This window comes from Pelodiscus sinensis, chromosome 14 (genome assembly GCF_052426305.1).
Source record: "Pelodiscus sinensis isolate ZL-2025 chromosome 14, ASM5242630v1, whole genome shotgun sequence".
Taxonomy (NCBI): Eukaryota; Metazoa; Chordata; order Testudines; family Trionychidae; genus Pelodiscus; species Pelodiscus sinensis.
The window spans coordinates 32,736,835-32,762,073 of NC_143065.1; the positions used below are offsets into that span (position 1 = coordinate 32,736,835).

The following is a 25,239-nucleotide window of genomic DNA, read 5'->3' on the forward strand; positions in this document are numbered from 1 at the left end:
AAGTAAGTCCACCGTTAACAACGCCAAAGGGATTGGTCTTGAATAAGTTTAAATTTCTAATGGTAGCTCAGGGTAAACGGGGAAAAATAAATAAAATAAAGCCACTCCCTCTTGATTTCAGCTGGAACGTCACTGCTTGCCTTTTTAGTGCGGCACCAGCGTTCTTTGAGTCTTGAAAACTTAATTGCAGTTGTGGGGAAATGATTCATCTTTTTTGGAGAGCAATAAAGAAGGGAGACAACAGGGTTTTCGTTTTTACCCCATTTCTCTCATCTCAAGACGAAGACTCTCGGTGGCTGCGGTTAATGGATAGAGCTGAAGCAGAGTAAAAATGTGTATCTTAAAGAAAAGGACCAGGAGAAAAGACAGCCCTTCTCCCCACCTTTGCCTAAGGTAAATTAAGAGAGACAGTCACAGGCTTATAGCTTCTCCAGAATAGGAATAGAAACTTGTGATTAAATATGTGGCGGTGGGGGGGAGAGAAGGAGGAAGGAAACCAGCCATTTCAGTGTCTGCTCTGTCTTCCCTGCACAGCAGAAGCAAAAGGCTTCAAGGCTTGTTATAATATTTATTAGATTAAAAAAAACCGATCATTCCCTCTTGTCTGTTTTAATCTGAAAAGCAGTGTGTTTAAGCAAAGATTTTAGTTCTCTTTAATGCTGGTCTAGCCTGCAAGTCTCCTTCTCTCTCAATGGCTCATTCACATCAGCTGGGCCCTCAATTCACACTGCCACATGGTTTCCTGTTTTCAAACTGATTCAGCCTTCTCTAAGCCCCCTTCAGCTTCCACCCCACCCTGATCTCTCATGGGAGCAAATGTTTCCATACTTCCCTGGCTTTAGACATTCTCTCACTCACTGCTGAAAAGGGAACAAGAACAGAGAGAAAGAGAAAAGCTTTTTTCACGTTAAGTTGCAAAATGCCGAGATTTTTACAGAATAGAAGAACCCACTGCTGTTGATAGAGAGGAAGAGGGGAATCAGGGGAGATTTTAAGTCTGTGTCACAAAGGGAAAAATAAAAATGTTATATAGTAACAATATCAACCTTTCCTTACAGATATGGAAAGATGTTCTACATGAGGCCCAGGGAACTGGCCAATCCCTAGGATAGAGATTCAATCTATTAACGAGTATGGTTGAGGACTTTTGGCGCCCCAGACGAAATGACTCAGTGGTCTACGTCCCATTAGTTGTCCTATTTGTATCTCTGTATCCTCAAGGACTTCTCAATCCTGCATCCTTCCAAACAGATAAAAGGTGAGCTTCACACATGACAACGCATGAGGATTTGTTAGAAACAGTGCTTTTTTTTTTTTTTTTTTTTTTAAAAACACAAAGAAAAAGTGCCGGTACTCCAGGAAAAAAGTTGCTAAGCTCTGACTGGAGGTGCTGGAACTGAGTCTGGAGGTACCGGTACCACGTACTGGGCAGTACCATCACAAAAAAAGTGCTGGTTGAAAACATCTTCAAAATCAGAAGTCCCGTATGCTCTGAGCTGACATGGGACAGCTCTCTGCACTCTTCTGCAAGTGCAGGAGTCCGTGGCAACTCAAGTTTCTTTCTTCTGACTGTCGTCAAGTCTGCTGGGACATGTCCTGGCTTCTGCCCCAGAGAAGCTGCTTTTCACTGGTGGGCAAATTGGTTCACAGATATAAATGATTTGGAAACATTGAGATGAAAGATGGTCCCAAAAGGTAAATTATTATTTTGAACTGCCTTGCAAATACCACCCAAATGTGGCTTCCCAGAACCATCACAATCAGCATACACTCACAGTGCAAACTCAGAAGACCAGCAGTCGCATTCAACATGGAAGAGTGGCTCAGTAACCAGCTACTACTAGAAAAGGAAAGTATCTGAGCTCTTTTGAAATCTCCAACACCCACCTCTTGTTTCAGCTTTCCATAGCCAGGAGCAGTTCCAATCTCTCCCTCACAAATGGTAATATCGCCTCCACAACTCAGCGTACTGAATTAAGGTAGTTCCCATACCTGAATCTTTCACGTAGCACCATCCACTGGCTCATGAGATCAGTCCTGGTGTGTTTTCTCAGCTAGCAAATGCAGGTTCTGCTTTCAGTATTAGGACATACCCCAAATGTGACTATAGAGTAACTGGGGACTTTCAGGAGTCATTGGTTTCATCCAATGACAAATTCCCAGCAATCATGCAGTCAGAGATAAGAAATCACAAATATCTATGACAGCTCTCCAGACTCTGCCTTATAAGGCAGGGATTTCCTCAAACTCAGATGTCCCCAGACAGTTACTTGTAAACAAATTCTGAAGTTAAGTCAGGTAAGGAAAGCTATAGTAAGCAGTGTAAAGCAGATGTTCTAATGCAATGGAGTGTTGCAACCGATACTGTCAACTAATACATTTGGCATTTTTTGTCAATTGTTCTCAAGTGAATTTAGTGATTTCTTTAAACAAATTTCCCTGTGACAGCTTCTTGAGACACAAAAGTCTTCTCTTCCTTTACAGAGCATGACTGACCCATGAATCAGCTGTCCAAGCTCCTACAGACTGCCTCTGATAATGCATCTCACTTTTGAGTTGATGAACATAACAACATAAGACGACCATGCAGGGTCAGACCAAAGGTCCATCCAACCCAGTGCCCTGCTGTCTGACAGAGCCCAACACCAGGTGTTCCAGAAGAAATGATGAACCTATCCACCATAAATCTATCTAGGTTTTTTTACAGTGTTGGCACCTTCTTTTAATGATGAGAAAGAATTTTAGTGATCGTGGCTAACTTGGCCCTTGGCATCTAACTGAGACAGCTGAACAGGTCAATCTGTGTAAATTATGGTGGTGGATTGTGGGAAGAAATATGTAATAAGACAACCTTTCAACGATGGCAACTCCATCCATAGCATAGGCTAAAAACAACGACTTCACTCTTTCTAAAGGCTACCAAGTAATTGGGAACAAAAAGGTTTTCTGGGCAGGAACTTTCTGCACTAGAAGACAAGCAAGGAAAGGATCAATATGTATTTATCTCCTCGGATCTGTGAAGTGAGATGACTACTGGAACTCCATTCAGGGTTAACATTCTTTGATGCAACAGAGCCTGGAATTCATGTCATGGTCACCAGCTTCACGCACAGTGAAGTGACCAACTCTTTTACTGACTTTTTTTTTTTAATTGAAACTCCTTAATTTGCTCCAGATGTTTTCTTGTGTTTTGCTCCTAGTACCCAGGCCTGGGCTCCAGTCCTAAGACTGGTGATGGCTACAAGCACCCATGTCTCGCTCCAGGTTTTTCCCTCCCATGTTTTGTTGTCAACAAATTTTACTCTGTTAACAACTCAAAAAAAGGTATCTCCTATGTGCACTCCCAGCTGGGTGACTGTCAGTCTTCTTCCTTTGGGGAGGGGGAAATTTTCCTGCATAGCCACAGGCTGGAAACCTCATCTCCCAGGCATCTCAACCCTCTTACATACACACTCAGAAAGAAGATGCAGAAAACAAGACTCCTGCTGAGTTAAAAAAAAAAAAAAAAAAAAGCAATGGTATCCTGGTATTTTGTTTGTTTGTTTGTTTGTTTGAACCCATATAAAGAGTCCCTGGACACACACAGTCACATATGGATACCCATACATACAGTTCACTGCATACATGCTCAGGAATATAACGTCAGATGTATTGCATTCAGTGGAAAAGACAAAGAGAAAACAAACGACCTAATGTCTCTATTGTGCTCTCCTTTCATGAGAGTTACTCAAAATGGAGAACAGAAACAATCAGCAACTCTACTCCATCCATTGGCTACAGATTCAACAATTCATTAAAAACATCTGGAAATGCTGAAGAGTTTGAAACTAACCAATCATTTCATATGCAAACCAAAAACCAGTGCTGCAGATTTCAAGTGAAGAAAAAAAGATCTTGTTCAACTGCATCATATGATCTCTAACTACCTCCAGATAAAACCCCTCCCCCCCACAAGCTAACAGACCGCTTAATGACAAGGAAATCATGGTCAGCCTGAAACAGACAGCATTATTGTTATCTGTATCAAATTACCGTTATGAAACACTGAAAATAATCCAATATATAAAAATATGGCAGAATACTAATATTTTAAACTCTGGTTCTGATGTGAATTAACTGAACAGAACATAAGAAAGATCCTGTTCCTTTTAATCAAATAAAAAACCACTTCTGGTCACTACAAGCAGGAGTTATTAAATATATCAGAAAGAGAAAGGAAAACAAGGAAAAGGCTAAGTTTTAAACTGTCCTTTTAAAAACATACAACTTTTTGAAAAAACAGTGTTGTTAGGATTTCTGCCCAAATGAGATGCAAAACACTATTTCCTAAAACCAAAGAAGGAGAAGGAAATCTGCCCCAGAACATTACAAAGCCAATAAAGAATTTACATCCAAGTTCGGAAGAAGTGCACATGTGTTTATTTAGAAAATGGCAAGTCAGCAATGGAAAGAGACAAAAACATGAGAAGACAGGGAACCTAAGGCATATTTTTAAGAGAATTAGCCAATTTCTCTGCATCAGCATCACAACCCAGCTCAGTCCTAAAGAGACAGGCATTTTACAGTCCATCTGTCATAACACATTTTGCATTCTCACACTATCTTTATAAAAAACAAAGCCGGGTTTTAAAACTGAACCCCTCTGTGGGGGCAAGTGAAGTCTGGAAAACGTTTTGTTTGTAGTTGTGCTCCTTCCTCTTCCACCTAATGAATGTTACAGCTGAACCAGCCTGTGCGCCACCTGGTGGCTACAATTTATTTAACTATATTAAACTGAAACAACTGCCCCCTCCCCCCAGTAAATGAAAGCTCTTGCACTTCAGCAAAAATTGAGGCAAGTTTGCAACAAATAGAAAGTTAACAGCTTGAAGAGTTATTACCTTGACATCCCCCATAACATACTGTATAGAAAATAAATAGGACAATTTGGAAGAATGGGGGCCTAAAGGAAAACAATTGAGAGGCAAATGATTAGCTGATTCTAAGGCAGGGGCGGGGAATCCCTGACCCATGGGCTGCAGTTTGTCAGGATTTGCTGTTGGTGGGTTGTCAGATGGTTATTTACCTGAGTGTCTGCAGGCACGGAGCTCCGCAGCTCCTCACAGCTGTATGCTGTTCCCGGCCAACGGGAGCTGCAAGAAGTGGTAGCCCAGTTTGTGTCACTTCCCGCAGCTCCCATTGGCTGTAAATGGTGAACTCTGGCCACTGGGAGTGATGAACACCGAGGCCTGCTTTTGCCTAGATAAACAAACCATCTCGTAGTCGGCAGAAACTAACCCTGGCAAAAGGCATGTGGCCAGCATGCTAGAGGTTCCACACTCCTTTTGTAAGGAATAAACTTTGCTCAACAATAGAGAAGACACAAGAGCACCAAGATCCTGCTTACGTGCCCCAGAACAAATTCCTTCCTGGCCCTCACATTTGCCCAAATCAGTTACACTGAACTCACTGTTGGGCAGATTCAAATGAAAAGCCTGAACCTACAACTATTACTCATGTAAATAAGCCTCACTTAAATGAGTAGGATATTTAGGCTTGCCAGATACCTTCACAAAAAATCCTGAACACGGCAATGGAAAAAACTAGTTGAGGGGGAAAAAAAGGGGGGGGGGGGGGAGGGAAAGGACCAACCATTGGCATTTTACATATCTGCTAGTTTCTGTTTGTTTGGGGTTTTTTTGTACCAGATAGAAGACACAATTTCTGGACTGTCCGGGCAAAAACCGGACACCTGGCAACCCTAAGGATTTTCATTCAATGGCTTTAGAATCAGGCCCACCTCCTCACAGTTAGACTGTAACAGAAATACATTGGGATAACATTTCAGTACTTGTAAATCCAAACAGACAACACTTTACACCATTGTACAGCTTACACAAACTGTAAAATAAAACAATTCTGAAACAGTGGAAAATGAGAGAGAATGGGGAAGTTCCTCTAAATATAGTAACATGGAGTGAATATTTAAAAAATAAAAATAAAGTCAACTTTACAGACCCTTTAACTACTTACAAGCTTTCTTTTTCTTAATGCCTCTTCAGTATAAACCTTTTGTGAATTTCAGTACCAAATTTGAAAACTGTGGCTTTATTTTAAAAAAGAATAAATGCTGATACTTAAGAGTTCATTGCATGTCTCAATATCTTTTTTAGAGGAAGTAAACTGCACATTCTACAACTCCCATAGAGATTAGCAACCTCTCATCTGATTTTACATCAGTTTGCAACATACATGTCTGACCATACCAAAAAATAGCTGCAAATGAAGATGCCTGGCTGCCTCACGTACAGGGGAACTGTGTCAACAACAGGGGTGAATCTTCCAAACACTGTGGGACTGTTAGAAGAAATTGTCTCCTCACTGCCATGAATTCTGACCATTTTGAACCAAGAAGTGGAGTCAGTGCTTTGAAAACGACACGAGAAAATTTCATAGTTTATATCTCAGTTGATGATCTTCTAAGCTTATTGCAAGCTCCACAGGATACTGAAAGTAACTCTTGATAGCAGTGTATTTTGCTTGCGTGCTGTTTAAATTGTGTTTATTTAGAGCTCACAAACGTAAGAAAAGAAACAGCTAAAACCAGAAACATTGCCAACAATCAGTCACCTGTAGCACTACAGTAATATTCCAGAATTGGGATTCAGAACACAGCTCTCCCCATGCACCTACCTCCTCAGGTACCCCTGTTATTTGAGTCCTCAAACACTTTCATGCGGGGCAGGATGTTTGGTGATATGGACACTAGGGAATATAATGAAAAATCCAGAGTTGTGGAAAACAGAACCTTAAGCCCATTTTGAAACACCTTGATATGAAATTCAGATGCATTAAACTTTTATAAAGCATCTGGTCTCCAGTTTTCCTTCTATCTATTATGGTAATAACGGTGTATCATAGGGCTTGTCTTCATTATACCAGACGTGGCAGTGACTGATCCATCGGCTGTCAATTTATCTCTGCTGCTTAGATGCAATAAATAGATCTCTGAACGTTCTCCCCTTGATGCCATTACTCCACTGGCATAAGAAGAGTAGTTGGTATTGACAGGAGAGCAGCCCCTGCATACAACTGACCTTACTGCACACAAGACACCATGGTAAGTATGTCCATTTCAGCTATGTTATTTGCGTAGCTGAAATGATCTACATTAGATCGATGGTGGGGGTTAGCATACACAAGGCTTTACTTGATTATTACTAATAATTCCTCTACTGAAAAGTCCTTTTTTGCTGGAACATGGAAAATCTGCAACCAGAAGTGTTTGCTTTTTACATTTGTTTGAACAACGAGGTGCCCACATGAGGCTGGAGGAAGTTTTACTTTGTTTATGATTTTAAGATGCTGGGAATTTGTGCACTATGTTTTATGATTACACGCATGTTTAAGAGCCAAGTGAAAAATTCCTCATAGAGATGTTTCTTACATTCCCCCTATTTGGGGAGAAAGTGGTTTGCAATCCTTCCTGTGCAGGTTATGAGCAAGGGTGGCAAATGATCGTGGTTTTGGTTCTGCCCCAGAAATGTGCACAGATGAGCTGGTGTAGAGGGAGAAGTAGTTAGCTGCTGAAGAAGATCTGCAGGTGTATTGCTTCCCCCCTTGGAGCAAGAGGGAAGCCAGGGAAAGCAGATACTTACCGGTAGTCCTGATCTACTCTTATAAGTTAGGTTGACAGCCCTTGCACTGACAGGTATGAACAATTCACACCTGAGAGCGACCGCTATGCTGACCTAATCCCCAACCAAGTCGATGGAAGCTGTCTTCCAATGACCTAGCTACTGCCATATGGGAGGCAGAATTCCTCCAATGAGAGAAAATCTTTCCATCAATTTAGGAAGCACAGGTAAAATCGACATGGCCTTAGACTCCCAGTTTTCTCTCTGGTCTACTCCTTATTAACAAGTGGAGGATGTGCAATGGTTAACTCCTCCATCTGAAATAGTCTGTATACTAGAGTCCCTGCCACATATGATGTAATGCTCAAGGCTTGCTGATCAGCAGAGTAAAAGGGAAACTTTTCTAACGCCTGCGGCCATCAAATGAACATTTACAGAGACATTGTAAAATAATGAAAACTGGCTACTTATGGACTCAGTCCTGCCCCTCCACTCCTACTGATGTCAATACCTCTCCTCATCCCCGTCAACTGCAGCATCTCATTGGACATCCTTCTGCAGAAGCATTTACACACTGGTCACTGAGGGCATATCTACGTTGCCCCACACACCGTTCAGACTAGGCGACTGTGAAGAGCCATGCATGCTAAAAAGGGCTGTGCTGCAAGTCGCCTATGTGGATGCTGTGGGCGCAAAGGCACAGGTCTGTCGTGCTATCATATATTCCCAGGCCAAACTGTGGAGCAGTGTAGACTTGCCCTTAGAAATGTTTAAAGAGGCAGAAATGAGGTGAGTTTATGTATAGACAGGCACGCTGATCGGGGAGCCTGGGGGCAGTTGCCCCAGGTCCCAGCAAATTAAAAGGGCCCAAAGCTCTGGGCCACCACCACTGCTACCGTAGCAGCAGCACTTGGAGCCCTGGGTCTTTTAAATTGATGCTGGAGCTCCACACAGCGCTGACTGGGGTAGGCTAGCCCATAGCCTTGCTCCTTCCACTTGAGGTCTCACCTCTTCCAGGGAACCCAGAACGAAGCCCCCTCCCCCATTTCTCAGGGCCTGGTGAAGTCTGTCACCATCCCTGTATATAGAGGGGAAACACTGGACTTATTTAGCTTACAAGGAGAAGAGTGAGTCAGAATTTAAGTGAGGCATAGACAGCAAAGTGTGTTTCACTCAAGTGATCCAAGGGGAAGGAGGGAGCTTTTTCCAATCTTTTCATAGGGTAAGTAATACAAAGACTAGTTGAGACTACAAATCCTAAAGGCCGCAAATGGAAAACAAAGATGAAAAGGATTATTTATGGAACACAAAATTGACCTACGGAATAAACTCCCACAAGAAGTCACATGTATTCACAATAGAGCATTTTATAGGATTTTAAAGAGGACTATATATTATTATAAGCATTGAACATACTGCTGTCTATGTAAACTCAAAAAAAATCAACCCTAATTTTCCAGAAAAGAAAATGGTGATGTGTGGGGTAGGAAGGAATACTCCCATGTCATGTAAAAATATACTGAAAAGATTAAATTGTTTACCTCAGAAAGGGGATTAATAAAAGGGGACATTATTGAAGTACATAAAGTAATGAATAGTATAGAGGAGTATCAGAGGGGTAGCCGTGTTAGTCTGAATCTGCAAAAGCAGCGAGGAGTCCTGTGGTACCTTATACACTAACCGAAGTGTTAGAGCATAAGCTTTCGTGGGCAAAGACCCACTTCGTCAGATGCATTAGTCTATAAGGAGCCACAGGACTCTTCGCCGCTAGTATAGAGGAGGTAGATTGCAAACGTCTGCTTTCCTCGAAGCATAACTCAAGATCAAAGGGACAGTCAGTGAAATCAAAAGGTGGCAAATACAATACTGGTAAGTACTTTTTACACAATGTGCAGCTAGACTATGGAACTCGTTGCCACTGGATGACATTAAGGCCATAAAATTAGAGACACAGAAAAAGACTGGACGTTTATCAGAAAAACTAGAACTCCCAGAGTTGTACCAGTTAATGCTAATAAGTTCTGAAAGAGATTATTCCACTCAATGCTTCAGAGTTTAAATTTAGAATTTCAACTCTGATGTAGCGGAGAGATTATCTCACATCTGTCTACTCTGAAGCAACTTCCACTTGCCAGTCTTGGAGTCAGACTACAGGATCAGACAGACCACTGGTTCAATCCATTATGCCAATTCCTATGTTCCTATTGTAGCACACATCTATCTGAAAGGACTTAGGACAGGTGTATGCTTTCCCCAGGAAACATTATGCGTTTAGCTAATAAGGGAGACAGGATAGCAGATGAGACAGACCAACTGGCTGAAAAGGTCCAATAAAAACCTACATACAAAAACAATGAGGTAAATTACTAGACAACGTAAAATGGCACACATTAGATGGGGAAGTATTCCTATTAGGGATGTAACAGTGTAGTTGATTAACCGATAAGCAAACGCTTATCGGTTAATGCTATAGAATACACACATTCCCCCCCCCCCCCCCCGGCCAGTACATTTTTTAGCAGGCTGGCCAGTAGTCAGGCTTAGTCCTGGCTTACGATGGGTCTGGGAACTACCCCTGTTGCAGCTCTTCATTTAAAGAGTATTAGGAGCTGGGCAGGCAGGCAGCCTGGCTCAGTCCTGGCTCATGCTGGGTCCAGGAGCTCAGACTCCCCCCAAACAGGGGCTACTGCCACTCCACAGCACTCTGCATCGGGCAACGGCAGCCCGTCTACAAAGGGAGCGCCTTTTTTTTTTAAGTGGCTCCCCTCACGGACCAGCTCCCGCCTGGCACCCCTCAATGCTGCTTCTGATACAGAGGCAGCAGCACCGAGTGGCAGAGCAGGGCCAGAGCGCACTGGCTGCGGGCCGCACCCCTGGGTACTATAGAGTAGTCGAGTAACCAATAAGAGTTCATGAGTTTACTCGACTATTCAATTAAACGATATTTAACATCTCTAATTCAAATTCTACCCTTCTTCTAAGCTTTTAGTTTAAAGTGCTTTAGTCAAACTGATCAACACAGAAAGATAATTCAAATACAGAGCTCAGACCAGAAAATGATCCCCTGTGCTATGGGACTTTTCTTCTCTTTAACTGTCTAGGATTCACACACTTTGGATTAGACTGGGAATTACATAGAATCTAGGCTATGGTCCCTGCTAGGCATTTTGTTAAAAAGAAAAAAAATCTGCTCTTTCATCAAGCAGTTTAGAAAATTAAAAGGAGAAAGGCTGGGAAAGTAGAAGACTGGTATACAAAAGCATACACCATTAGACTGCATTTCCAGGTCAATTTTTTGCTTGGCTGCTACTGAAGAAGGAAGGGAAGAGAAGACACTGTATTATTTGTTTTGGGAGGGGGAGGAGGGGTACATCTCAGACTCCAATGATAATTGCAGTAGAGTTGGTGACTGCAGCAATCTAAGACGGGCTCCCTTCTCCTAAACAGATGCCAGTGAACAGTAGGTATGATTCCAATTAAACCTTGTACCTCAGTTTTGGGATTGGTTCTGTTCAGTACCTTCATTAAGGAGTTAGATAATGGCATAGAGAATACACTAGTGTGTGGATGATACCAAGATGGGAGGGGCTGCAAGTGCTTGGGAGAACAGAATTATAATTCAAAATAATCTAGACAATACTGTAGAAATGGTCTGGGGTAAATAGGATGAAATTCAATAAGGACAAATCCAAAGTATTCCATTAGGATGAAACAGTCAGTTGTACACGTACAAAATAGGAAATTACTACCTAAGAACGAGTACTGCAGAAAGGGATCTAAGAGTCTTAGCAGACCATTAGGTAAATACAAGTAAACAGTGTGATACTGTTGCAAAAAAGCAACCATTATGGGATGTATTAACAGGAGTCTTGTAAGCAAGACTGAGAAGTAATTCTTCCCCTCTACTCTGCACTGATTAGGCTTCAAATGGATTATTGTGTCCAGTTATGGGCACAGGATTTCAGTAAACATGTGGACAAACTGGAGAAGGTCCAGAGAAGAGCAATAAAAAAAAATGATTTAAAGGCCTAGAAAACACAAAAATATGAGGGAAGACTGAAATAACTGGGATTGTTTTTAGTCTGAAAAAGAGAAGACAGGGAGGGGACATGACAACAGCTTTCAAGTACCTAAAACAGGGGTGGGCAATAATTTTTGATGGGAGGACCACTACAAGAATTTGGAAAGTGGTCAAGGGCCACACTCTTCCATATTCATGGAGGTAGTGCAGGATCTGGGATGGAGGCTGGGTGCAGAACGGAACTTGGGGTAAGAGACGGGGGTACAGAAGGTGGTGTGGGGTTTGGGAGTTTGGGTGAAGGAGGTGGTTGTGACTTGGAGCAAAGCTCTGGGTTGCAGGGGTTTGGGTGGTGACCAAGGTTTGGAAGGAGTTGTGACCTGGGACAGGGGACTACGGTGCAGAGTCTCGGAGTGGGTGCAGGGGGTTTGTTTGTAACCTAGGGCAGGAGAGGGCTATGACCTGGGGCAGGGGATTGGAGTGCAGGGTCTGAGAAGGGGTATGGGTACGGGGGTGGGGTGGGGAGGCAGAGAGTTTAGGTTATATGGGATAAGGGGGCAGAGAGCTGGTGGGAGGGAGGGTCTGGGGTGCCAGAGGCAGGCTCTGGCCAGAAGACTTACCTGGCTGACTCCCGGCAAGCAGCCCAGCACATTTCTCAGGCAGTTTTTCTGCCTGCACAGACACAGCAGGGGCCATATAGGTCTGTGAATAGCTACGAGCCTGAGGGGAGTGAGAAGGATACTTCACGTGCTGCTTGTTCTTCGAACAAGTAGCTTTCATTGGCTGGAAACTGGCCAATAGGATTGTGCTGGGGGCAGGGGAAGGCTCTCCCTTCTCCCCCTGGGCTTACAGTTGTTCACAGACAAAGAGTTCCTGGCAGCTCCTTTTCTAAGCATTCTGCGGGGAAGGCAGGTAGCCTGCCTGAGGCTCCCCGCTGTGTCTTTGGGCCGGATATGGCCTACAGGCCATATTTTGCCCAGCCCTGACCTAAAGCGTTGTTGCAAGGAGGAGGGAGAAAAAATATTGTCCCTGACCTCTGATGACAGGACAAGAAGCAATGGGCTTAAATTGCAGCAAGGGGGGTTTCAGTTGAACATTAGGAAAAACTTTCTAACTGTCATGGTGATTAAACACTGGAATAAATTGCCCAGGGAGGCTGTGGAATCTCCATCAATTGAGATTTTAAAGAGCAGGTTGGTCTAACTGGTGCTTGGGCCTGCCATGAGAGAGGGGACTGGACTTGATGATCTCTTGAGTTTCCTTCTGGTTCTATGATTCTATACCCAGGATGTCTCATCTTCACAGCTTTATATAACACTATAAGCAGCAGTTCAGGAGATAAAAAACACCTATTATTTAACAGCCAGACATCATGGCATAAGCCTTATTGTTGACATTTTTATAGAAAAGAAAAATAATATTTATTTTTATTATTATAGAATAACACATGCTGCAGCTATTCAGCAAGAATTTTTGGCTCTTAATATGGAACATGAAGGATGTCATTCCTTCCAGTTTATCACAGAAACCCACTGGAATTAATTTGTTCCTGCTGGCAGAACATCTCAGTGGAATAGTGCCCTCTTTGCTTCTAACAATGTCAGTCCTAGCTTGGAAGCTGTGTGAAGCACAAGCCACTGAGTGTGGTGAGGAGGTTTGTGGGCATGAAAATGGAATAGACAAAGACTGTCCAAAACACTGTTACCTTATTCTTGCTGAAACCTCAGCCCCTCAAGGCTACAGAAGTGTAAACTTGGTGGTACTGCAGTAAACCCCACCCAATGGGCACATAACGTACTAGGGGGAAAATGCCCCACAGAAGCATTAAAAATGGTTGAAACTTTTTGAAGTTCCCTGAGGTACTGGAGAGACTCTGGGGGGATGACAGAATTGCTGGGCCTCCGAGCAAGATGGGAGGCATGGCATCGGGCAGAACAGGGGGCTAATGTCACTTAGCCAGCCCTTCAGCTTGGTGGCAGCAGCCAGAGACCTGGGGTCCTCTGAACTGCCTGGTTCTGGGGCAGTTGCCCCATTGTTTGCCCTGTCAGAGGGCATGGAGAGTCTAAAATAGGGTCTTCCTTCCTCAGTCAAAACTATTGATGTCACAGGTGACACTGCAGTCTGTTCTTGAGTACAAAGAAAGATCTCAAGCCTCCTGCGAACAGCTCCAAGGAAGGAGATTTAAAAACTAATAAATAAATATAGATTAAATTAATTAAATTAAATGAGGGGCGAAGGGAAGGTTTCCTGAAGTTGTCATAGGCCTAACAGCACAAACATTTATAAGACTCAGAAGCATGAAAACCTTCACATAATCAGCGTCCGAGGTCCCAATGAAATCAATTAAAAGTAAAACAAAAGGATTTGGAGGATACAAGAATTACAAGAGATTATTTTGTAAAGCAATAAATGAATTCCTTGCCATTATGGAGCGGTTAATTAATCTGTCTTCAAAGCTGGAACAGCCGTTGACTCAGTTAGCCCTTAGGCTGTTATGCCACATTATTGTCTAAAATTTTTGATGCTAGCAAAAAGACTACCGTATATACTTGTTCATAAGATGAATTATTTTTGCAGGGTGTGCGTGTGTGTAACAAAGTGATGCATTAAAGAGTGGGGATCGGCTTATTGATGGGCCTACATTGTCATTGTAGATCAGGGGTTGGCAAACTTCAGTACTCAGCCCATAAGGGAGCCATGGATGTGTCGTATACCTGGAGAATCCAAAGGTATAGAGTCCTCAGCTTCCAGTGACTGTGATTCACCATTCTACCAGCCAATCAGAGTTGTGGGAAGCAGCATGGGCCAAGGGACGAGCTGGCAGCCTCTTGCAACAACTCCTGTTGGCCAAGAACGGCAAATCGCAAACACTGGGAGTTGCAGGGCTCCATGAGTGCGAATGCTCCAAGTAAACAAAATGTCCTGACATGCCAGCAGCTTATCCTGACAAGCTGGGAACTGAAGTTTGCCAACCACTGAAATACAGGATTAGCTTCTGAAAGGGTCATAGCAGTTCGCCATTTTTATCTATTCGTCTTGCACGGGGGTTGAGGGGATGTTGGCTTATAAACAAATGGGCTAATGAACAAGTATATACGGTACTTCACAACATGCAAAAAGCTAATGAATCCCATATGTGGGATACTGTCATTATTCCATGTTTATAAGAAGATCGGATTTTGTTAAATGGGCTTATTTAACAGACGCTAAAGGGGGTGGTGGGGAAGAGAGTCAGCAAAAGATCCAAAAGTTGTTGAAAGAAAAACATTTTCTCTCTTAACCAAAGCAGTCAGTAATAGGGGAGTAGACAGAATTTAAGCTAAAATTAGAAATGTTTCAAGAAATACAATATACTTTAGTATATTTCTGTTTGCAGCTTTTCTGACAGATAGTGATGTCTTTTGGCCAACACCAAACCTTTTTTAAAGTGATTAATAGGGCTGTCAAGCGATTAAAAAATTTAATCGTGATTAATCACGTGCACCCTCCTCCCTTTGAAACGCTGCCGGGCTCTTCGCAATGCTGCCCCTTTGAAGCGCCAGGGCAGCGTTTAGCACAAGGCAGAGCTCGGGATCAGCTCAAGTCCCCAGCTGACCCCGGGCTCCATGCAGTACAGCCCCTTTGAGTGCCCAGCTGATCCTGGGCTCCTTGTTGCGCTGCCCATTGGAAACGCCTTATATAGATGATCTTCCTTCATTCCCTGCCTCTTCCCTCACTGTGTTGGGGATGGGAGAATGTATATGTTTTATGGGAACTCCTGCTGATATAGTCAAACAATTATGGCTTTTTCAACAGCTGTTGCTATTTTGTGCTCTCTCGGCTAGGTCAACTTCAGAGAAATATGGAAAAAAAATATTAGTTGCGTGCTTTTCCCCATGCTCATCCCTACCCCATCACTAAAGACAGTCTCCTCAAAGAGCATGGTAAAGAGGCAGATAGAACCACGCTCCTCGCACTAAAGCTCAAAGGGTGACGGCCAGACAACGTGTGCTTAAATTGAGAAGCTCCTTTTCCCTTTTCAATTATGCACCACTGGCATTAGATAAGAAACAAAGAAAATGCAATGCTCAAGCGGGTGTCTACACTGCACTGTTCAGGTACCTTAACCCTGACTTGTTGCACTCCCTGTGACTCTAGTTCTGGTTCCAATATACAGTATTGTTAATGCACCAAAATTCTGATCTGCAGCATTCTCTGATATTTCACACATGGCCCCCCTCATCCCACATCCTTCTCACAGCTTTCATTATAACCACAGTCTCAGCCAGCTGCCCCCCTGCTGTTTCAGTCCTGCAATTCCAGACATTTACCAATGTATTCTCCAGAAAAGGCGATGCACAATAGATGTAAAAAGCAGACCTGTCAAAGATAGCCAGCCCACCAGACAGCATTACTTGCCAGTTGAGGAACAGTAGTTACTCATCATGATATACACATTTCATTTTTGTCCTTTTCAGAGAAACCTGAAATTCAATTAGAAAGTATTCTAGATGAAACCAAATACCTGAGTTTTCAAAGAGAAACTTAGCTCAGCTACTGGGTGGAAGTTTGTCTGTGAGCTTTAGACTCTTAACAAAAAAAGGAATCAGAATGGGATGTGTAAGCTCCTGCATTGTAATCTCAGTGGGTACTTTATGAAGACCTTTTCGTTACACTCTTATTTAGACAGGGCGAAAAGACAATTCTCACAGCATACATTGCTCCGAGAGATTTCCTAGCACCTCTTTTGCCTGAACGCAACAGACTGATTTTTCCTTTAAAACTCCTTTGTGAGCATGTGTTACTAAAATTTGACTGAATATTTGTTTATTTGCAGCAGCACTGTCCCAAAAGAATGGTAACCACAAAAAAAGCTAATGAAAGTAGAGGTCACTTATCTGAAACAAGCAGAGCCCTGCTCTTGAATTAAGACAGGTTTCTGTGTCCAAGGAGCCACACAGCAAAGAGGCAACACTGGCACCTGAAGCACAATTAAGACTAATACCATGAAGGAAGGATCAGACTAGAAAATCCCAAAAGCAAAGTCTAAATTAGAAGAAAGTCGGATGTACTGAGAAGGACTGGGCAGACCATTCTCTCAGTATTGGGATCCCTCCTAGCAGAACAGTTATTCAATCAATCTATTTATTTAAAGATATAGCAAAAAGCAAGAGGAAAAGTGCCTCCTCTGGAACCCAGATGCCTCTGACATACATTTAAAAATACAAGACACAACACAGCAGCTTCCCCAAAGGGTAAGCATTTACCAGAACTGACAATCAAGCCAACCAACACTTCAGTGATATTGCTCCACGATTGCAAAGCCCTGTCCTCACTATTTCCTTCTCCCTCTTCTTCCCCAAAACCTCGGGCAGAGAAATGGAACATGCAGATGGCCCTACAGGTTATTTCAGACTGAGGGAACACTAGGGAGTAAAGAAGTGAAACCCAGAGTTAAGTTCTACCTTGAGCATCTCTGTTGGTGCAGCAGTCTGGCACAGAGAGAGAGGAAAGCAGATCCCAGGTCATTTCATTGTTCGTTCAGTTGCTCCCCCCCCCCCCCCCCCCCCTTAAACCACTCCAACAAACCAGCAGGTGCAGATGCAGAGCACAGGTGGTGATGTGCTAGCTCCAAGATATGCCACTTAATAAACAGGCTGCAGCATTCTGCTCCTAGTTTATATTTCAAGGCTCTGGTTTCGGCACTACCTTATTTTTCCCATGTCGGTCTCCTATTTACTACTGCAGGGATTTAGGGACCCAAACCTTGCAACCATATCTCCAGCTCAGCATCTACATTTCTAGTGTACCGTAGTAGCTTTATTCAACCGTCTCAACCACCCTAAGGTAACAGTGAAACGCTGCAGATGAGAGTCCAAATAAAGACTCTAGTAGAGGTGGTAAGCATAGGTGTCTCTCTTACCAAAAAGATATACTGCCTCCCCCAAAATATAATCCATTCCATAAAACCCAACTCTGCTCAACCTCTGGGGTTTACCACTCCACAAGGTACTCACCCCTTTCTGGTCATCCCCAGACAGACAACACTCTCACCTCCCAACACAGGGATCTCAACTTTTTACAAAAGGAGAGGCAGCAACCCAACTCACAACAGTTCCCTATTACTTACTAAGGGTTGGCAGTTGGTGTGATCCCTGAATCCTGCCATTTAAAGAAGAGTACAATATTTCTTCCACCCTAATCACATGGCACTTAACACTTTCCACTATAAGGTATCTTTCTATTAAAATTGGCTCCTGCTGGCGGGAAGTTATTCCAATCCCCCTGCAGCACCTATGGCCTTGTCTACACTAAATGGAAGATCACTTCTGCCACAGTCGATCTTCCGGAATTTGATTTAGCAAGTTTAGTTAAGAGTCCCTAAATTAAACTCAGAAGGCGTCCCTGCCTGTGTTTGGTCCCATCAGCTTCCCACTCTGGGGTCGCCGCCGAGCTCAGCTTAAGGTAAGTAGACTCCAGCTATGTATTCTATGTAACTGCAATTGCGTACCTTAAGCTGAGCTGCCAGGACTGGTGTAGACCTGGTCGATTAACCTGTCCCTTTGGCTGCACCTCAGAGCAAAGTAAGGAAGTTAAAATATCAACTAATAGACTAATCGAATAATCGATGCATTTTGCATCGACTATTCGATTAATCAATAGGGCGCCTCTGACTTTGAAGTGTAGCAACAGCCCTAGGGCTCCATGTGGTGCTGCCACTTTGAAATGCCTCAAGGAGCCTGATGCCAGGCTCCCCATGTTGTTTCAAAAGTGGCAGTGCTGCATGAAGCCCAGGATCAGTGGGGTGTTCCCCTACTGATCCTGGACTCCACAGGCCTCCTGCAGTGTAGGGACACTCCAGCTGGCCCCGTGCAGCATGCAGTGTTTCAAAGCTGCAGCACCACTTGGAGCTCGGGATCTGGCCCTAGGCTTCTATCAGCACTGCTGCCTTGAAGCACCTCCTCCACCCCACTCCCCTTTTGCTGCCTCTCCGACAGAGGCAGCAAGGGAGAGGGCGCAACTAGGCGATTAAGCAGATCTGCATTTGCTTATCAGATAGTTGACTAGTCCTTCACATCCCTAGAGTGAAGTGATGGGTGCCAAGTATCACAGAATGCTCAAGCACAAGTGTGATGACTGCGGGAGATGTAATACCCTTTTCTGGACATTCCAACCATTCAGTTAAGGAAAGTCTTTCACAGTAGTTCGCTCTTGGGACCTAGCCCTAATTGTCTTGCCTGTTGGGATTTAAATCATAGATAATGGTTCCTAGAGAGTCCTCAGGAATGCCAGGAAAGCAGGAAGTCAGTTGACAGTAGGCCAGGAGAGCCAATTGAAACAGAATGTGGGTTTCTGAATTGACATCAGTGGCATATCTGTTCCTGATGTTGTGTAACCAGAGCAGAGCTGGAAGGACATGAAGTGAGCCAGGCACGGAGACATCCATGCTTAGGAAAGAACTAAATCTTGAAACAACAGATATAGGAGTAGAACAGGGAATGTTTAGTCAGATGCAATCAGGTTATTTTCATTTATATTTGTGTTTATTGGACTTCTCTGTGCTAAGCACCCTCTTACACTGTAACTTTCCAAACTGAACCACAGGGAAGCAATTTTCTGTGTTTTAATTCTTTAATTTTTAGTTGCAATGCTTAGCAACCAAATAATGTTTCCTTTGTTTTGTTAATGAAAATCACCCTTTTAAGACAATAATTTGATTCCTATGTCTTAGAACGTCGGAGGTTCTGTGTGCATGTGCCTAAGGCTGCAAAGACAAACACTAAGAAAAATTAAAGTTTTCAAGAAACACTAAGTCAAAAGAGGAAAAAAGAAAAAAAGGAGAATAGGGGGGAAAATGACTGAGAAATACTTGGATGGGAACAGACTCCAATTATCCACATCCATCAATGTGTTGGTGCTTAATAAGCCTCACTAAGAACTGTGCTGCAGCATTTAGAAGAGATTGAAGAAACTGCTAAACTCCTGGGTGCTAGATCTCAGACCGAAAATTGAAACAGGAGCTTATCACCTACCTTTCCACAATTGCATCATATACCAATCTGAAATAGCGATATCCTTCCTCGGTGCTTTTAGGTATTCTCTTTAATGTGTCCAATTGCATGGGGAGGCTGAGCTAAACTTGAACGTCAAATAAATTAGGATTTAGGCTCTCATTCTAATTTAAGGAGGCAAGTACATTCTCAGACACAGGAAAACAAGTCACCCTGCTTGATGTTGAGCAGACTCAACAGCAGGTCTTAGAACTAATGAGTTAGAAAGGGCAGGGCTTACATTTCTTGCGTATCTCACCAGCAAGGACAGGGGTGGGCAATAATTTTTGACTGGGGGAGGGGTGTCAAGATTTTGGAAAGTGGTCAAAGACCGCACTCTTCCATTATATTAATGGAGGGGGTGCAGGGTCTGGGATGGAAGTTGGGTGCAGAAGGGAACTTGGGGTAAGGTATTGGGGTGCAGGACATCCTGTGAAGTCTGGGAGGGAGTTTGGGTGAAGGAGGCAGTTATGACTTGGGGCACGAGATTGGTGTGCAGGGGTTTGGGCTGTGACCTAAGGCAGGAGGGGGTTGTGACCTACAGCAGGGAACTAGGATGCAGGAGAGGGTGCAGGAATTTGGGTTCTGACCTAAGGCAGGAAGGCATTGTGACCTAGGGTAGGGGATATGGTTGCAAGGGTTTGGGTTGTGACCTAGGGCAAGGTGTCACGTTATTGGATTTTAAAGTAAGCAGACAGATCACTTTTGCACCCACTGGTGGCATCTGCCCCAAATTCTGTACAAAGTGGGCCATGTGAGGTGTCAAATGAAAGCTTATACTCTGCTAATTCTATGTATGATACTCATATACTTGTATGATTTCTGTATGTGGAGTTACGAATATGGGCTCTGTTCTTGTATTGAAAATATTCTCTGTCTGCTAGGGAGCAATGGGCGTGGACTGCCTATTGTGAGGAAGGATTATTCAGTGAATAGCTGGGCTAACTAGCACAGCTCCGTGGACAATGGCTCTCGAGAGTGGCCCATTGCATGTGAAACACAGATAGGTCACTTAATCATGTGACCAGCTCCGGTTTGGGAGACACCAGGAATATAAAAATCTCATGAGGCCGTCTCCATCTTCTCTTCAATCTTGCTCCTGATTCCAGATGCATCTTTGCTAGGGAAAGAGAGCCGGGAAGGATTTGCTGACCCGTCATGATACAGGATGTACACCAGAGACTTCTAAGCTAGCAGTTTGTAATATCTCTGCTAAGAGCCTGTATCAAGAACTTGGTGATTGATGTATGTAATGTATTCTCCTTAATCTTACTCTCCACCTTTTCTATTATTAATAAACCTTTAGATTTTAGATTCTAAAGGATTGGCCCAGCGTGCTCTTGTGGGTTTGCTCTAAAGTGTAAATTGACCTGGGACTGTGGCTGTTTTCTTTGGGACCAGGAGGATCTGTTCGGAGTAGGTGAGATCGGGTTTTATAACCTCTCAGTTGTGTGCAAGGTCCAGGGCTGATTGTGGCACAGGGAGAGCTGGGGTGTCTGAGGGGTTTTGCATGTGAGGCTTCCTGCTGGCCATATTGGCAGCTGAAGTGCTCTGTGCGACTAGTTTGTGGCCTATTTGAGAAAGGTCTCCAGGCGAGGGCTATAGGTAGCCCTGGTTTTGAGCAACTCGCTCGGAGCGGACACCCTCAGCGGTGCTCAGACCTGGCCTAGTCCATCACACAGGGGATTGGGAGAAGGTATGGGCTTAGGAGGGAGGCAGAAGGTTTGTCTTATGTGGCGCAGGGGAACAGGAGTGGGGAGGCAGAGGGCTGCGGGAAGGGAGGGGCTGGGGTGCCAGAGGCAGGCTCTGGCCGGGAGATGTACCTGAGACACTTCTAGCCAGCAGCCCAACTTCTCAGGCAGTAACCTGCCCTGCCCCCGCACAGGCTGCAGAGTCAGAGGGGAGAGGGGAAGTTTACACACTGACTGTTCTTGTGCTGGGGGAGGGAGCAGCCATGAAGCACCACTCTCTCCTCCCTTCTGCTCACAGTTTGTGAAACACAAGAGGTCCAGGAGCTGATTTTCTGAGTGGCGTGTGGGGGTGGGGCAAGCAGGGGAGTCTGCCTGAGGCTCCTTGCTGCGTCCATGGATTGGATCCAGTGGCTTGGCGGGCCGGATCCAGCCCAAGGAAGGTGTCTGCCCAGGCCTGAGCAAGGATAATCAGTACACAAAAGGGGAATATACAGCTTTGTGTATATAGTGAAATGCTAGTAAGGACACAAATAGATCATTGTCACAACTCTGGTCAAAGCAACTCTGTTGCTGTACAATCAGAAAAGCACACAAAAGGGCATCCCCTGCAGGAGAGGGAAGCACACAGAACTGAAAGAAAGTTACACACATGTATAAAATGCACAAAGGTAACAGGGATATTAAAATTAGGTTATTTTAGTAATTGAATAGTTGATAGAATTGTTATCGACTACTTGATTACTTACAGGTGAAGGCAGCCAGCTCATTCCCAGCTTGCTCCAGAACGAAACCCCACTGTAGCTCTGCAATTTAAAAGGCAGTCTGCCCCCCAGCTCCTACTCCATTTTAAATTGCAGAGCCGCAGTGGCGTTTGGTCCCAGCCCAAGCCAGGACTGAGCTGGAATGCCTGCCCAGCTGGAAGCAGCCCCTGTCCACAGAGGACGTGTGTGGGTATGGGGTGTGTCCATTCCAGCTACTCACTGGGACTCCTGCGGCCAGGGGCTGTTGCTCTCAAAGCAGCCCATCTGTGACACCTGGCAAGGGACTGCTGCCTGAGCATTCTCCCCTGCCCTCTCCCTCACCCGCTGCCGCCTCTGAAAGAAGGGGGCAGTGCTGAGGGAACAGGTTTTTAAGAGGACTCTCCTCAGCACGAGCTCCTACACGCCTCCCCTCCTCCATGCTGCCTCTGATATAGAGGCAGCAAGCAGTGGGAGGAAGTCCATATTACTACTTGATAAACTTAGGCTTATTGGATAGTTGATTTATCAACTACTCTCTTACATCCCTGATAGTTACCTTCCTGCATTACTGTATTAAAGGAACAGAGAAGATATCCAAGATAAAACCTTTTCTTAGGATGATTTTAGCTGCACCATGACTATTTACTTCAGGCTCAATTTTGCAATTATTGCAAGAATTTGCCCCCAAAGTTGTTTCTTTTAAAAAAAAAAAAAAAAAAACCACACACACACAGCAAGCAAAACAAAATGCCTTCCCAAGAAGCTTCTTTCCCCCTCCCCCTGAGAAGCAAAACTGATTCTCCATGCATTCTTTATACAGTAAATATTTTGACATAAAAACTGCTATCACTTTTGTACAGCATTGAGCACACTGTGGGCATTTACAAGATAAACAAGAAGAGGAGAGAACCGTTCCTATACTCTAATCTCATTGTAGCACTAATTTTGTTTTTCATTATAAACACCTACATACAAAAAAGACTAAAAAACCCAAGCAAGCAGAGAGGTGAGGGGAAATAAAACAACAACTACAAGAAGACTAAATATATTCAATGAAAAAAAGAGACGTCTTAAAATACCTGGTTCTTCTATCTGCTGGTTCCAATGCAACATCTCTTGCTATCTCACTGCTGCTATGATGTACTTCACTAAACCACTGCAAAAACTGAGTTACATATCTGGTTACAGGCTCCAGGGTATGTTTTTTCTAAAACAGCAGGCCAAACACAAACCACAGGAACAACAACAAACTGGTGAAGGAAATGACCTAAATGATGGTAAAAAGAAAAAATGTTCTGGTGTCCCACTCATACTTTTGCATTCTCCTTCAACAGAAAAGTCAGCATCATCCATGCACTGCAGGAGTATCTGCAACTGAAGATATGATGTGGCTTCTTGTACAAATGAAGGTGAATTCAGAAATTCTACATAACCCCCAATGGTGAGTTACTTTATGGCAAGCCAGGGTGTACACCAGCCTGCCATGTAATAATTTCTCATGTAGACTCCGCTACAATGAGGTGAGAGTCCTGGAGTGTAGCTTGGCATATTTCAACTTCCATTACTAGTAAACCCTATCACTGTACTGTAGCATTGTCCACATGGCAAGCTGGTGGGCTGTAGATACACACCTGGCCTTGACATGCAGTAATTCACCACAAAGGCTAGGTCTACTCTACAGAGTTTTTGTGCAAAAACAGCCATTTTTCCGCAAAAACTCAGAGCGTCCACACCTCAAGCGCATTTATATGCAAGTAAAACCAAAGAACAGAGGGTTTTTTCTGGTGTAGGTATTCTTTCTTCCACAAGGAACAATTCCTTTTTGCACAAGAGCTCTAGCGCAAAAGGTATGTGTGGATGGGAAACGGGGTTTTTGCACAAAAAGAGGCAATTAAAAAAGCACAGGCCTAGTGGCCATTCTGTAAATAGCATTCTGTAAATGGCCTGGTGGCCATTCTGTAAATAGCAATCAGAGTTTCCTTTCAAGAGTGCGTCCATGCAGCCTGGACGCTCTCTCGAAAGTGAGACAGACTAAACTCTTGCAGTGTGCACATGCTCTTGTACAAGAAGTTTTTGAGGAAGATCTCTTCCACAAAAAGCTTCTTGCGCAAGAAGCCTGTAGTGCAGACATAGCCAAAGATATGACCTTAATTTGAGAGTGCTTTGGAGCACTGAATGGCTATGAAAGTGCAGGGCTGCTAGCGCTGGCTATAGTCAGGCATAACAAGGGTTTCTCATCACAGTAACGTAAGTGCATTTCAAATTGTGATAAGCAGCAACTTCTGTTTTACCAGACTGGGGTCCCCCCACAACTTGGATGATGTTCTTTAAATACCAAACACTTAGGGTATGTCTATACTACCTCCCTAGTTCGAACTAGGGTGGTAATGTAGGCAACCGGAGTTGCAAACGAAGCCCTGAATTTGAATTTCCCAGGCTTCATTTGCATATTGCCGGGCGCCGCCATTTTTAAATGTCCGCTAGTGCGGACTCCGTGCCGCGCGGCTACACGCGGCACGGAGTCCGCACTAGCGGACATTTAAAAATGGCGGCACCCGGCAATATGCAAACGAAGCCCGGGAAATTCAAATCCCGGGCTTCATTTGCAACTCCGGTTGCCTACATTACCACCCTAGTTCAAACTAGGGTGGTAGTGTAGACATACCCTTAGATACCAATGTAACAGGTGTGACCAAAATTGCAGCCCTGGGATTATTTTGGGGGATATTCTATTTAATTGATGAATGGTTTATGTATATATTTTACTCAATGGGAGGAGGTTACCACAGCTCCTCTGAGATGTAAAATCAGTGAGAGAGAGTGGAAGTGAGACAGACTAAACTCTAGCACCTGGAGAACTTTACATATACTGTTTTTTCCTCCTCCAGAGACTTAAACATAGAAAGAGTTTTTGAATTTGAACTAAGAACGTAAGAACGGAAGTACTGGGTCAGAGCAAAGATCCATCTAGCTCAGTATCCTGTCCTCTAACAGTGGCTAATGTCAGGTGCCCCAGAGGGAATGTACAGAACAGGAAATCAGCAAGTGATCCATCCCCTGTTGCCCATTCTCAGCTTCTGACAAACAGAAGCTAGGGACATCATTCCTGCTCATCCTGGCTAACAGCCATTGATGGATGTATCC

At 43.9% G+C, this 25,239-nt stretch overlaps 1 protein-coding gene and 1 long non-coding RNA gene across 7 annotated transcripts in view; one reads left to right on the plus strand and one right to left on the minus strand.

The window, feature by feature from the left end:
- The window catches only part of AKAP13 (A-kinase anchoring protein 13), a 378,791-nt gene that overhangs the window by 124,686 nt on the left and 228,866 nt on the right, over window positions 1-25,239 (minus strand). The gene's annotated exons all lie outside the window — the stretch shown is intronic.
- Window positions 164-5,587, plus strand: LOC142818299 (uncharacterized). The gene is made up of 3 exons (XR_012895724.2): window positions 164-393; window positions 1,059-1,979; window positions 2,485-5,587. It is a non-coding gene; the product is annotated as an uncharacterized LOC142818299 (long non-coding RNA).